The sequence below is a fragment of the Carcharodon carcharias genome, chromosome 3, assembly GCF_017639515.1.
Source record: "Carcharodon carcharias isolate sCarCar2 chromosome 3, sCarCar2.pri, whole genome shotgun sequence".
In the NCBI taxonomy this organism is placed as follows: domain Eukaryota; kingdom Metazoa; phylum Chordata; class Chondrichthyes; order Lamniformes; family Lamnidae; genus Carcharodon; species Carcharodon carcharias.
This window is the reverse complement of record NC_054469.1, coordinates 160495413-160511796: the sequence shown is the minus strand read 5'-3', so window position 1 is coordinate 160511796 and position 16384 is coordinate 160495413.

The window sequence follows — 16384 nt, the reverse complement described above, 5'->3', positions numbered from 1 at the left end:
GACCACCAGGATGTCCTCTACCTCCCACCCTGGCCGCAGAATGGGCAGCAACAACAGTAATCCAGCCTGGGAAGCGGTGGCAGCGGTGGTCAGTGTCAATGCCCTTCAGAAGAGAACAGCCATCCAGTGCCGCAAGAGGATAAATGATCTCCTTCGATCCACCTGGCTAAGTCACTCTTCTCATCACTTCCAACTCACACACTCGCAAACCCATCACAGGTCCACAGGGATCTCACTCGCTGCCAGTTCAAGGGACATCACCATTCAGTCTCTCACGCTCACCATCATTGTCCTTATCCCATCCATGGGACCACTCGCCTCCCACACAGGCCAGATATACATACGATCTGGCCTGGCAGTCATCCTGTTTACACTTTCTCCATCTCTATTCATGCAGGACACCAACCTGGCACACAAGAGAGAGAGGTCACTGACCGGTGCTGGAATGCCCGAAATCAAGATTCTCACGGACTTTGAAGACAGAACTATCCAGCTGGTTGGCGAGGATTCCTGTGTTGATGATGAGGTCAGCAGTGCCGTATCAAGCGAAGGTCCAGCAGCGCAACATCTATTACACAACCATGCTGTGAGTAATGTGTCCTTCTTCACAGGCCACTGCCATGCGCTAATTATCTCTCCTTGCTTTCGCAGACACATCTGCCAAACAGCCAATGGACCCCATGACACAGGGCCTTGATTCAAGCCCCGAACAAACCTCTGAAGAGGAATCTGGAGGCACCCTCCTGAAGGTCCCATCACAGCGCTCACCCACACCCTCCACCAGCGCAGAGACCCACACCTCAGTGGGACCTAGCTTTAGAATAGCCCTGGGATCAAAATCTGGTGAGCACATTGCACTGTCTGATCCGTAGCAGGTGGTGGTAGGGACCTTCCTGATCTGCTGGAGGCCAGGATGTTGCTGGGTCCGAGTCAGTACACAAACCTCTGGACTTGGTCATATCACAGTTGCTGGATCTGCAAAGGCAAGTTCGGAATTATCAGGAAGGGATGTCCACTGCACTCCTCAGATTGCAAGGCATGATGGAGGAGTCTGTCCCTGGAGGAGCAGGTAAAGTGGGAGAGACAGAACCTGTGATTGGAGGAGCAGGTACTCACCGATTTTAGCTCTCTCATGCTCACTGCTCCTCTAGTCAAACTCCACATTGCTCTCCTGCTCTCAGGGAGTCACTTGTGCCTGTAATTGTTTCAACCTGGACCATGGAGGAGCCTTTATGTAAGGTAATATGTATGGGGGCAACCATTCTTGGGTTTTTTGCCTCCATTTTTGTTTTTCACAAACTACTTGTGATGTTTTGAGGGTGAATTTGCCCACTGCCTGGTGTATTTTGAACCCTGATGGCATGGTCATCTCCTTGCCTGCTTGAAAGCCTTGCAACATCAGAGCTAATACTTTGACTATGATTTAACCAATATCTTTACAGATTACTTGCTATTTCCTTGATTTTGTGTTCTGTGCCCGAGGAATTAAAGAATTCCTTTTGCTGCTATAATATTTTTGATTTGCAGTCACACTTTTAAAATTACCTTTATGTCTCTTTCTCTGCTTCATTGAAAATTTTACCATTCTTTGCTGCTTTCTTTAAACTGTACTGCCATTCATCTATTATGAACTGTATTTGCTGTCCTTTCTGTCTAGACCTCTATCTTGTTGACCCTCTCTAGTCGTCTCCTACATTCTTCTTCACACTTTGCCATTCACCTGAACAAGGTTATTTTAGTTCCTCAGTAATTACTCTTAGCTTTATATTGCCAGGCCAAGAAACATTTACTTACTGGTACTCATCCTGAACCACCCCTCTCACTATACCAGCAGTTAATTTTTATTCTATGTGGAATTTATTTGCAATAGGTCCTTCCTCCTGTTAGATATTTTTTTGAAAATCCATACGTAAGAAATCTGCTCCTCCCCCTTTGTTTATATATTGGGTAACTTCCTTGAAAAATCTAATTAGTCAACAAGACTTGGTTCTAGCAAATCCATATTCATTCTCCCTGATTAGCTCATTAACTGGAGTGCCTAAATATAAAATTGTAATCGTTTGTTCTATTAGCTTTCCAGGTTTGTATCTCTTAACAGTCCTTCTTGGGCAGTATTTTCCCTTTGTCGGGTGGGCATGGCCCAGCAGCAGCTGCGAAACAGTCTGTTTGGGCAGATCGGGCCCTGACTGCGATTTCACACTCGGGCATGTCAGGCACGAGCCCATGTACCGAGCTGAAAATCCCGGCCCTTATTTTGTTTCACCAGCTTGTGCTGCTGTATATTTTTCCAATATTTACCTCATGTTTGCTCTTTAGAACTGTAATTACACTGTGGAATCTTAGCAAATGATCACTTAAATGAATTTGCTGAAAATTGCTCTTGGTATTATCTTAACTGAGACATTTTTTAACCCATTCAAAAATCTCTCACTTGACAGAGTTAAAATTGGGCCCATTATTTAATTTATTTTGATTGGCTTATTATCTTTGTGGAAAGTGAGGAATTGCAGACAACACATTAAGTGCTTTTCCATTATGATGTCTGGCCAATTTCCAATCCTTGCGTGGAAGATAGACTGAATCAAAGTAGCACCTGCAATTAAATTATATTGAAGGTTATTAAGTTGTTTCACCAATGCTAAAGAGTATAGGAAGCCTTTGAGTAACAGTGAGTTGCAAAAGACAGGGCGGATGCATTTGCAACCATCTTCAGTCACAAATACCAAGCGGATGATCCATCTCGACCTCCTGAGGACCCTAGCATCATAGATGACAATCTTCAGCTTATTTGAGTCACTTCATGTGATATTAAAAAATGGCTGAAGGCACTGGATACAGAAAAGGCTATGGGTTCTGACAATATCACTCACAGGGTCACAGATTTGTTACAGTGCAGAAGGAAGCAATTCGGCCCATTGTGTCTGCACCAGCTCTCTGAATGAGCAATTTGCTTAGTACAACTCTCCCCGTAACCTTGTACATTCTTCCTTTTCAGATAATAAGTCACTTGTTGGAATTTTGACCGGGATGCCCCTTTAACAGGCATCTCAGCAATAGTACTGAAGACTTGTGCTCCAGAGCTAGCTGCACCCCTGGCCAATCTGCCAGCACAGCTACAACACTGGCATCTAACCAACAATGTGGAATGTTGCCCAGGTATGTCCCCGCAAAAAGCAGGACAAATGCAGTCTAGCCAATACCACCCCATCACCCTCCTATAACGGCGCTAAGACCTCACACTATATTTTTATTAAATATATCATCACAGCTAATTCCTAAGATTTTAAAAACTGGAGAATGACCTTTTAAAAATGACTGAAGCCATGTCTGGCTGTGACCTTCAAACAATTGGAGCTAATCTGACAGCATCGAAGAAATTTGTGTCTCGTTATCTCTGAAGAAATGCTAACAACCCCTGTAGGCTGCAGAGACCAAATTCAAAGGGAATTATACAAAGGCCTTGTATATTTCATAAGCCAGACCTGGTCAATTGGAGTCTACTAGTCTGCTTGGACAAAGAGCCCTACAAGCTTCCTTTCAAATTCTTAATGGTTTGAACACTAACAATCTCAAGAACCCCAGGTAAAGCAATATACACCTTTTGTCAAAGCCAAAGTGGAGAGGTGGGAGCCATGTGATACAACCCCCCCCCCCCCCCCCCCCCCCCCCCCCCAACCCACTCACCTAGCTGGGAGAAGCAGTTATACTGTCTTGCTGTACTGCAAATCAGTCTGCCATCTACCAAGCAAGCAGCACAGAAAAAGGGTTCTGTCCAAGTTTGAATGCCTGGCCCCCATCTACACTGTTTCTACTGGAACTTCTGAACTTCTATGCCATCACCTACAAGACTAATTCATCTCTGCATGCCTAGAAATGGAAGTCATCTCTTTGGAAAAGTGAATTATCCAGCATTGCTTTCAGCTGCTGACCTCTGTAAAGGAATGCACCAATGGACTTTTGATTCTGGACTCAGGACTCACGTGAAACAATAACCTTTATTCTGTGATTTTTGCCCTGTAAATCTTTCTTTCTCTGTCCTGCATTTATTTTATGAATGCACCGGAGACTATGTAGCAACACCACCCTTCCGCATTTTAAGTGTTTGCAAATAAACTAACCCTCTGAGTTCACCCTATCTCGAGTTTGCTGTGCAGTTATTAATACAAAATTAGATCACACCAAAACTGAGGAGTTGGGGAATATGCTACCACCTGTAAAGAGGGAACTCAAAATTAAAACACCTTTCTGTTTACGAACGGGTAGAGAAAGGGGAAATCATGGCTATCTACATTAAACCCCCTCTTATCCATAATACTACTCTCAATGAATGGCAAAGTGATGGAAGGTGTCGTCGACAGTGCTGCTATCAATGGCACTTACTCAACAATAACCTGCTCACTGATGCTGAGTTTGGGTTCCACCAGGGCCACTCAGCTCCTGACCTCATTACAGCCTTGGTCCAAACATGGACCAGAGAACTGAACTCATGAGGAGAGGTAAGAATGACTGGCCTTGACATCAAGGCAGCATTTGGCTGATAGTGGCATCAGGGAGCCCTAGCAAAATTGAAGTCAATGGGAATCAGGGGGAAGGCTCTTCTTTGACCTTTCCAGTGTCCAGTGCCTTCAACCGTTTCTTGATATCAGGTGCAGTAAATCAAATTGGCTGAAGATTGTCATCTGTGATGCTGGGGGCCTCAGGGGGAGGCCGAGATGGATCATCTACTTGGCACTTCTGGCTGAAGATGATGTCAAATGCTTCGGCCTTGTCTTTTGCATCTCACTGTTACACAAAGGCTTCCTATACTGTTTAACATTAGTGAAGCAAATTAACAACCTTCAACATAATTTAATTATAGGTACCACTTTGCTTCAGCCTTTCTTCTACACAAGGATCGGATATTGGCCAGACATTAGAGTGCACAAGCACTTACTGTGTTGTCTGAAATTCCTCACTCCTCCTAGTCATACCCAATACAAAGAAAGATGGCTGTGGTAACAAAAACAAAAATTGCTGGAAAAACACAGCAGGTCTGACAGCGCCTGTGGAAAGAAAGACAGAGTTACTGTTTTGAGTCTATATGACTTCTTCAGAGCTAAGGGAAGCTGAAATGTAGTGAAACATTTACTGTTTAAGAGGGGTGGGACAGGTGAAGCTGGATAGAAAGCCAGTGATAGGTGGAGGCAAAGGAGAGATTGCAAAAGATTTCATAAACAAAAAGCCGAAGAGGTGTTGATGGTGGTGATACTGGCTAAAGGAGGTGCTAATAGTGACATTAAGAGTAGAAAACAGGATGAGCAAGTGACAGATGGTCCTAGTGGGGGTGGGTGGAGGGAGGGGACTCTGTGGGAGAAAAGATTGAAATAGGCTAAAAGGTGGGGATAAAACAATGAATGGAAATAAATTTTAAAAATAATAATAGAAATAGTGGGAAAAAATATGTATAAAAATTTAAAAATAAATATTTGAAAAAAGGGGATCAAAAAGGGGTGAGGATGGAAGAGAAAGTTCATGATCTGAAGTTGTTGAACTCAATGTTAAGTCTGGAAGGCTGTAAAGTGCCAAATCGGAAGATGAGGTGCTGTTTCTCCAGTTTGTGTTGAGCTTCACTGGAACATTGCAGCAGGCCAAGAATGGACATGTGGGCATGAAAGCAGGGTGGTGTGTGGAAATGGCAAGTGACAGGAAGGTCTGGGTCATGTTTGCCGACAGACCGACGGTATTCCGCAAAGCAGTCACCCAGTCTGTATTTGGTCTCTCCAATGTAGAGGAGACCTCTTTGGGAGCAGCGAATGCAGTAGACAGAATTGAGAGAAGTGCAAGTGAAGCACTGCTTCACTTGAAAGGAGTATTTGGGCCCTTGGACGGTGAGGAGGGGGGAAGTAAAGGGGCAGATGTTGCACCTTCTACGATTGCATGTAAAGGTGCCATGGGAGGAATTGAGGTGTAGGGGGTGATGGAGGAGCGGACCAGGGTGTCCCTATGGTATGCCGACAAGGGGGGGTGTAGGGAAGATGTGTTTGGTGGTGGCTTCATGCTGGAGTTGGCAGAAATAGCGGAGGATGATCATTTGAAATGTACCAGAGAAAGAGCTGTGGTAGGGGGCCTGAGTAGGACTGGAACAAGGAATGTTCCACATAACCCATGAAGAGATAGGCATAATTGGGGCCCGTGCGGGTACCCATAACCACATCTTTTATTTGGAGGAAGTTTAAGGAGAAATTGTTCAGTGAGAGAACAAGTTCAGCCAGACCGAGGAGAGTGGTGGTGGATGAGGATTGTTTGGGCCTCTGTTCAAAGAAGAAGCAGAGAGCCCTCAGACCATCCTGGTGGGGGATGGAGGTGTAGAAGGATTGGACGTCCATGGTGAAGAGGAGGCAGTTGGGGCCAGGGAACTGGAAATTGTTGATAATGATGTAGAGCATCAGGGGGTAGAGACTGGACAAGGGGAGAGAGACGGAGTCAAGAAAGGAAGAAATGAGTTCCATGGGGCAGGAACAGGCTGGCACGATCGGTCTACCAGGACAGTCCTTTTTGTGGATTTTGGGGAGGAGATAGAAACGGTCTGGTCTGACAACATCTGTGGAGAGAAAGACAGTGTTAACGTTTTGAGTCCATATGACTCTTCAGAACTAAAGACAAGTAGAAATGTGGTGAAACATATACTGTTTAAGGGGGGTGGGACAGGTTAAGTTGAATAGAAGGCCAGTGATAGATGGAGGCAAAGGAGAGATTGGAAAAGATGTCATAAACAAAAGGTCGATGGGGTGTTGAAGGTGGTGATACTGACTAAAGGTGATGCTAATGGCTGTGGTTGTTGGAGGCATGTTGTCTCAGTCCCAGGACATCAGTGCAGGAATTCCTCAGGGTAGTGTCCTTCAGCTGCTTCATCAATGACCTTCCTTCCATCATAAGGTCAGAAGTGGGGATTTTCACTGATGATTGCACAATGTTCAGCACCATTCATGACTCCCCAGATACTGAAGAAGCCCTTGTCCATATGCAGCAAGACTTGGATAACATTCAGGCTTGACCTGATAAGTAAGTTGCAAGTAACATTTGTGCCATACAAGTGCCAGGCAATGACCATCTCCTGTAAGAGAAAATCTAACCATCTCCCTATGACATTCCATGGCGTAACTATGACTGAATTCCCCACTACCATCTTAGGGCGTACTATTGACCAGAAACTAAATTGGACCAAAGATATAAATATTGTGGCTACAAAAGCACGTAAGAGACTGGGAGTCCTGAGATGAGTAACACACCTCTTTACTCCCTAACAAGGCAAAAGCCAGGAGTGTGATAGAATACTGTCCAATTGCATGGATAAGCATGGCCCCAGCAACACTCAAGAAGCTTGACATCATCCAGGACAAAGCAGTCTGCTTGATTGGCACCTTTCCACCAACTTAAACATAGGAATGTAGGATTTAGAAGCAGGAGTAGGCAATTCAGCCCTTTGAGCCTGCTCCACCATTCAGTAAGTTCATGGCTGATCTGGTTATGATCTCAGCTCCACTTTCCTGTCTGCCCCCCATAACCCTTGACTCCCTTATCTAACAAAAACTTATCTAACTCAGCCTTAAATAAATTTGAAGACCCAGCCTCCACTACCTTCTGGGAAGAGAATTCCACACTCTAATGACCTTCTGAGAGAAACTATTTCTTCTCACCTCTGTCTTCAAAGGGAGACCTCTTAATCTTAAACTATGTGCCCGAGTTCTAGTGTACCTCACAAGAGAAAACATCCTCCCGGTATCCATCCTATCCAGTTCCCTCAAAATCTTTTATGTTTCAATAAGATCACCTTGCATTCTTCTGAACTCTAATGGGGATAGGCTCAACCTGTTCAACCTTTCTTCAGAAGATCAGCCCATCATCCCACTAATGAATTGAGTGGACCTTCTTTGAACTGCTTCTCAAGGAATTGCATCATTTTTCAAATAAGTGAGGCCAAAACGGTACATAGTACTCCAGATATAGTCTGACCAAGGCCCTGTACAACTGCAATAACATTTCCCCACTTTTATGTTCCATTCCTCTTGAAATAAGTGTGAATATTCGATTTGCCTTCCTAATCACTTGCTGTATCTGCATGCTAACCTTATGTGATTCAGGGTTAGCGTTAGTGTTAGGGTACCACTGAGTTCTGCAATCTCTCTCCATTTAAATAGTATACTGCTTTTTATTCTTCCTGCTAAAATGGATGAGTTCACATTTACCCATATAAAAGCAAAATATTGTGGATGCTGGAAACCTAAAATAAAAACAGAAAATGTTGGAAAAACTCTACAGATGTGGCAGCATCTGTGGAGAGAGAAACAGAGTTAACGTTTTGAATATTTATGACTTCTTTAACACAGACTCGGAACATTAACTCTGTTTCCCGCTCCACAGATGCTGCCAGACCTGAATTTTTTCAACATTTTCTGTTTTTATTTCACATTTACCCATGTCATATTCCATCTGCCAAATTTTTGCCCATTCACTCAACGGCTGGGATTTTCTGTGCCTGCTGGTGTCAAGCATGTTTGGTGGCATGAGCAGATAATATGGTGTGATTGGTTTCACTACAGCGTGAAACCAGTTTGTGATCGTGCACTCAGCCCGCCAATGGCGGGCTGCGTTTCCCGCCATTGGACGTCAGGAACCTCATTGTAATACATCTTCATATCATTATAAGGCTAGTTCTCCAGAATCATCCCTTCCCGCTGGATCACCCGTCCACGTCGGTGGGAAAACATGCTGACGTGTTTCACAGCACATAAGCGCTGTGTACCTAATGAACTGCACTTTGCTCGGGACTTCAAGGTTTGTTTGCCTACCTTGCTTCGGTCAGCACTTGCAGTCATCATCACCAGACTTCACAGACAGCTCCATATCACTTTTAGAGGCGCTCACAGGTGAGTCGCTACCTACCAGATCAGCCATATATGGGTAGCTTTTCAGCTGCTGCAGGGCAAGGTCTTGCTAGGGGAAAGGGGAGAAGTGGCCTCAGGCAAAGGAAGAGGCCACGAGAGCTGTACTGGGGAAGAAGGGTATCCCACGATGTATGTGGGGACACATGTTGATCTGTGCAATGGCTTCAAGATAGTGAGGGCTGAGGAGGAAATCTCCAGAGGAGATGAGGCCAGATGGACATGTGAGGGTTTGTGTGTGAGAATGGGTGGTGACGTACCTTGAGCTGACAGTGAGTGAGATGCCAGTGAATGTGTGATGGGCTTGAGTGTATAAGTTTAGAGTGATGAGATGGTTACCATACCCTGGCTGCACGGATGAGATCATTCATCCTCTATCTGCATTGGATGGCCAATCTCTTCTGTGCAACATTGGCAGTGACCATTGCTGCCACCACCTGCCATGCTGGATTGGTGATGCCGCTGCCCTCCTGCGGCCAGAACTGGGGTAGAAGACATCACGGCAGGCCTCCATGGTGTCCAAATGGCATTCCAGTGTCACGTCACTAAACTTGGGGGCTGCAGTCTTTTTGCCCTTCACGGACATCTTCCCTGCAGTAGTCATGGGCTGGAAGCACTGAGATATGTGCGCGCAGCTGGACTTTAAATATGGTGCCTGGCTTGATGAAGTAGCGAGGTGATGGCGTGGTGGGCAAATGAGAGCCCACCCATCATAGAAACGGGGTGTTTCCTGGGAATGCATAAATAATACAGTGGGTTTGGAATGATATGGCATGAACACCCACAACGTCGTTTTACCTGGCTGCTACTGCACTTAGTGCAAATCTGGGATGATTCTGCCCAACCTCTCCATATCCCTTTGCAAACTTGCCATCTCCTCTTGATAACTGACTTTTTTTTAACCTACCTTGGTATCAGCAATAAATTTAGCTACCAGACATTTGGTCCTTTCATCAACACAGATTGTAAATAGTTGAGGACCGGCACTGATCCCTGTGATACTCCACTAGTTACAGCTTGCCAATCCGAAATAGACCCATTTTCTCCTACTGTCTGCTTTCTGTTAGATAACCAATCCTTTACCCATGCCAATGTTATCCCCTACACCATGTGCTCTTATCTTGTGTAATAACCTTTGATGTGCCACCTTATCAAATGCCTTTTGGAAATACAAAGACACCACACCTACCAGTTCCCCATCATCCACCTTGAATGTTACTTCATCAAAAAAGTCTAACAGATTAGTTAAATACAATTTCCCCTTCACAAAGCCATGTTGGCTCTGTCTGATCACAGTGTTATTTTCTATGTATCCTGCTATAACTTCCTTAATTAATGATAGATTCTAGCACTTTCCCTATGACAGATGTTAGGCTAACTGGCCTATAGTTTCCTGCTTTCTGCCTCCCTCCTATCCTGATTAAATTACATTAGCTATTTTCCAATCAGCTGGGACCCTTCCAGAATCTAAGGAATTTTGGAAGATTATAACCCATCTATTACCTTCACTATCTGTGCCACCACTTCTTTTAAGACTATAGGATGCAGACCATTCGGTCCTGGGGACTTGATAGGCTTCAGGTCTAATAGTTTTCTTTGATCCTTTTCCGTGGTGATAGTGATTGTTTTAAGTTCATCCCTCCCTATCACCTATTGATTTTCAATTACCTTTGGTAAATTTTCTATGTCCTCTACTGCGAAGACAGATGCAAAATACTTGTTCAATGCCTCTGCCATTTCTTTGTTTTCCATCATCAATTCCCTAGACCCACTCTCTAGAGGGCCATCATTCTCTTTAGTTACTCTTTTCCTATTCAAACACTTGTAGAAACTCTTACCATCTGCTTTCATACTCCTAGCTAGTTTTTTCTCATACTCTGCTTTCAGCGTCTTTTGAGTTATTCTTTGCTGGTTCTTAAAGTCTGTCCAATCCTTTGACCAACTACTAATGTTTGTAGATTTGTACAACGTTTCTTCCAATTTAATGCTACCCTTGACTTCCTCATTTAGCCATGGATGATGCATCCTTCTCAAAGAGCCTTTCATCTCACAGGAGTACATCTTGCTGAGACTTATTAAATATCTCCTTAAAAGTCTGCCACTGCAATTCTTAGTCATGGACCCACACTTCTTGCTTTCAAACAGAACATGAAATTCCCTCATGTTGTGATCACTATCACTTTGAGGCTCCTTTTCCAGGAGGTTATTGATTAATCCTGTCTCATTGCACATTACCAGGTCTAGGATTGTCTGCTCCATGGTTGGCTGTAGATTGTGCTGCTCTAAGAAATTGCCCTGAAAACACTTAATGAATTCATTTTCCAGGCTACGTTTGCCAATCTGATTCTCCCAATCTACATGTAGATTAAAGTCACCCATGATTATTGTGGTACCTTTCTTACATACCTCATTTATTACTTATTGTATGCTCTGTCCGATAGTGTAACTCCTATTAGGGAGCCTATAAACTACTTTGACAAGTGACTTCTTACATTTACTATTTCTTACCTCTACCCAAACATTCACCCCCTTTACCACAGTGGTAACAATGCATACTATATGCAAGATGCACTGCAGCAACTCACCAAGACTGCTTCAACAGTACCTTCCAAACCTGCAACATCTACCACCTAGAAGGTCAAGGGCAGCAGAAGCATGGAAACACCACCACCTACAAGTTCCCCTCCAAGCCACATACCATCCTGACTTGCAACTATATTGCCGTTCGTTCACTGTTGCTGGATCAAAATCCTGGAACTCACTCCCTAACATCATTATAGGTGCACCTGCACCAGATAGATTGCAGTGGTTCAAGAAGGAAGCTCCTCAAGGGCAATTAGGAATGACCAACAAATGTTGGCCTTGCCAGCAATGCCCACATCCCGTCAAAGAATTTTTAAAAAGTGAACATAGGGACAAAAAACGTAAGTGGAAGACAGAAAATAGGAAGTGGCATATAATAGTTTGCCTCTAGAAACTTGAGTTTGAATTTTATCCAGATGTCTCATATGTAAGTTTATTCCTGTTGGCTGAGAGTATTCAGGTGAAATGTTCTTTGGCAGGAAACTACGTCAACTGCAAGGGATTCCATTCGCTGAATGTTCAGCTAGTGTGCGACCACCACAAACTCATCCTGCAGGTCTGTGCACGGTTTCCAGAAAGTGCTCACAAGCCCTACGTTCCCAGTCAGGCACAGATCCCTGACATTTTCCAGGGTCCACAGAGGCTGCATCGGGGATAAGGGCTCCCCGCAGAAGACGTGGCTGATGACACCCGTGCGGCAGTCTCAGAGTGCAGCAGAGCAAAGGTTCATAGCGAGGCTCATGCAGCAACTTGCAACTTGGTGGAGCAAACCATTGGGATGCTGAAAATGAGGTTCCGGTGCCTGGACAGGTCTGGTGGAGCCCTGCAATATAGTCCACAGAGGATATCACACATTGTTGTCACCTGCTGCACCCTTTAGAACCTGGTGCTGCAACGGGGAGAGGAGCTGTCCGAGGAGGAGATGCAGGAGCATCCTTTGTCCGTCTTCAGTACCTGACTCCTTTTGGTCACAGATGCTGAAGAGATGGGGCCAACCCCACCTTAAAGCTGCTGAGAGCACACAGAGAGAATGATGGACCCTGTCCATGACATTCTGGCAGCAGTGACTGCAACGTTGAGGTGCAGGCATCAGTAATGTGTCCAGGGTGTATGAGGCCAGACCATCATTTTGGTCTGAAAGTTGGACAAAGCAGAGGGTAGAGGCCCTTGACTGAGGTACCTGCCTTTATCTTGTGCAGAAGGGTTTCAACATCTGAATGACACCAACACGGCACATCAGAACAAGGAGCCAAAGACAGGGAGAGTTGAGAGTTTATTGACAATAGTGAACATTATGCACAAGGGATTAACACCTGTGCCCAGGCTGTGTAACTACATCTTCTTAACCTTTCTAACCCTGCCGCCATGTCTTGGTGCTCTCTGGACATCCACAGTGGAGGTGGCTACAGCCTGCTGACTGCAATGCCCTGTCTGTGATGAGTTTGCTGGGTGTCCTCTGGAGAGCCAAGACCTGGAGGGTCCTGGCCAGCTTTTGGGGATCTGCTGTGTGGCAGTGGCACCCTCCTCGAGCTGTGGAGCTGGAGCTCCTGGGGCCACAGGAAGAGGGAATTCAGATGGGCTGGACACTCGGAGTCACTTGGGTGGATGGCACCTGCTGATCCTCCTCCCTATGGATGCCCGAGTGCCTCTGGCTGACTCCTTGAGGAGAAGGGGTAGCTGGAGTGGGATCGAGCTGCCCTGCACCCATCTCGCATACACAATGTTGGAAGCCAATTATGGCGTCAGCGATGGGGTTCAGCATGCGCAGCAGTGCAGGAGCGGCGTCCTGGAACAAATTTTCTATGGCGGCCGCCATCCTACTAGTGTTGACCTCGGTGCATTGGCATTTCGGCACTATCACCTCATGCTGAAGGCAGATGGACTCCTTCAACGTGCCTTGCAATCTGACGAGTGCAGCAGATATCCCTTCCTGGTGACATGACCAAGTCCAGAGGCTCGCCATCTGACTTGAACTCAGCAAATTTCTGACCTCCAGCAGTCCTGCAAGTGCCGGACACCAGGGAAGTCCCTGTCGCCATCTGCTGTGGATCAGACAGTGTGATGTGCTCACCAGATTGTGACCTCGAGGCTATTCTAAAGTTAGATTACACTGAGGTGTGTACCTCTGCCCTGGTGGAGGGTGTGGGTGAGCGTTGTGACGGGACTTCAAGGAGGGTGCCTACAGATTCCTCTTCAGAGATTTCTTCAAGGCTTGATTGGAGGCCCTGGGTCGTGGACTCTGTTGGCTGCTTCACAGTTAGAGTGTATGGTGATGCCCCTTGAACTGACAGTGCGTGAGGGCCCTGTGGATGTGATGGGTTTGTGAGTGTGTGAGTTGAGAATGATGAGAAGAGTGACTTACCTGGCAGAAAGGAGATGATTCATCCTCTTGTGGCACAGGAATATTGTCCTCCTTTGCACCGTTGTTACCACCTCCCAAGTCGGATTAGTGAGGTTGCAGCCAGAGCAGGGGTAGAGGACATCACAGCGAGCCTCCGCTGCTCTTGAGGGACGCATCATTGAACCTAGGGGCTGCAGTCTTTTTGCCATTCAGGGCCATGTCTTCTTTGCAGCAGTCATGTGCTGGAAACACTGAGCTGTGCACACAGCTGCACTTTAAATATGGCACCTGGCATGATGAAGTGGCAAGATGTTGGTGTGGTGGGTGAACGAGAGCCTGCCCGCTATGGAAATGGTGTGTTTCCCAGGAATGCATAATTTATGTGGCAGGTTTGGGACGTTACGGTGTGAACAGCCTCCATTGTGACAGACGGGTAAAACATCATTTTACCTGCCCACTACCCCACTTCGTGCAAATCTGGGATAATTCCACCCACCTGTCTATGTCCCCTTATGTTCTCCTCACAGCTTATATTCCTGCCAAATTTTGTATCGTCAACCAATGTTGATACATTATTCTGGTCTTTTTATCTAAGTCATTAATATAGATTGTTAATTGCTGATGTCCCATTTCTGATCCCTGCAGTACTCCACTAGTCGCAACTTGCCAGCTTGAAAATGTCCTATTTATCTCTGCTCTCTGCTTCCTGTTCGTTAACCAACCTTCCATCTACTGCTAATATATCACTCCATGAGCCCTCATCTTGTGTTTTAACCTTTTGAGTGGTACCTTATAGAATGCCTTTTAGAAATCTAAGTATACTGCATCTACTGGTTCATCTTTATCTTCCCTATTAGTTACATCCTCAAAAAACTCTGATAAATTTGTCAAACATGATTCCCTTTTGTAAAAACATGTTGATTTTGTCCAATCAAACTGTGATTTTCTGAGCACGTTTTTAAGATTCCCTTAATAATAGATTCCAGCATTTTCCAGATGAACGATATCAGGGTAACTAGACTGTTTCCTTGTTTTCATTATGAATGCTTGGCTGAGCTCCAGTACTTGCTCAGCTGGGCTCTATTTACACAGGCTGAACTAGAGAGATGGTTTTGATTGACATTTTTATGAAGTTATAATAAATTATTCTTTCTTTGAACCATTTTTTGAATGTCTGTATATTTATCTGGACAAGACTAAGAGGTGTGAAGTTTGGTAAAATTTCTGTTATTGAAACTATGGCTAGCTGTGTTGAATTTACACTTGTATAAGATTGTAAGGGCAGCAGTTTTTTTTTCAAAGCAGATATCTTACTGGATGTTTTGCCATAAACATTTCAAGACTTGCCATTGTTATTATGTGGTTCAGTGGTTCTACACATAGTGCATACTGCGTGTGTGGGCTTGTAGGATGCAAGTGGACATGGAAGGGCATGAGGAGATGGGAAGGGCATAGGGATATTGGAAGGCATATGGAATTGGCATGGGGGCATAGGAAATATGAAGAGGCATGGGTAAGAGTTTTTTTATCCTACAAAGTTCTCAAATCCAGATTATGGTTCAAGACTCCTTAGAGGAGTGGGGAACCATGTGTCCTTGAGAAGTTAGCTGGATTGCAAGAAAAGTGTGGGACGGGGGGGGGGGGGGGGGGGGGGGGGGGGCGGGGGGGCGGGTGGGGTGGGGGCGGGTGGGTGGTGGTGGCGCAGGTGGTGTGCTGGTGTATGAAATGCTGACCCCTGAAATGGAACTTGCCACATAAGGAGTGCAGGATGCACCTTATTTCACACCGGTGAGAATTGCCAGCACCAGGAATGGAGGAGAGAATCCCAGAATTGGGTCCTGTCTGCCACATTTAAAGGTCACTGGAGTCGACCTGACTCTGTGAAAATCCAGGCAGAGAGTCGCAATTCGTTGCTGCCCAAAGAAAATGTCTCATGTTTGAAACTACCTTACATGCCATACTTACTGATTTTTAGGATGGAAGCCAAATAAATCCATTCTTGGGCCTCTACTTGTGATTTGCCTTTTCACCCCATGCTTATTTCACCCCATAGGAAATTGCCATTAATTTTTCCTGTTGTGTAGAATGTTTTTTTCATTGTTCTTACTTCTGCTCTTACTTTTGAGAAAGATCCTGGAAATGGGAGTTTTCATGGATGAAGAACTACATACGAACATACGAATTAGGAGCAGGAGTAGGCCACTTGGCTCCTCAAGCCTGATCCACCGTTCAATAAGATCATGGTTGATCTGATTGTAACCTCCACTCCACATTCCAGCCTACCCCCAGTAACCTTTCACTCATTTTTTTTATGAAGAATCTACCTAGCTCTGCTTTAGAAATATTCAAAGACTCTGCTTCCACTGCCTTTTGAGGAAGAGTTCCAAAGACTCACAACCCTCTGAGAGAAAAAATTTCTCCTCATCTCTACCTTAAATGAGAGACCCTTTATTTTTAAACCATGACCCCTAGTTCTAGATTCCCCCACAAGAGGAAACATCTTCTCCACATCCACTCTGTCAGGACTCCTCAAGATCCT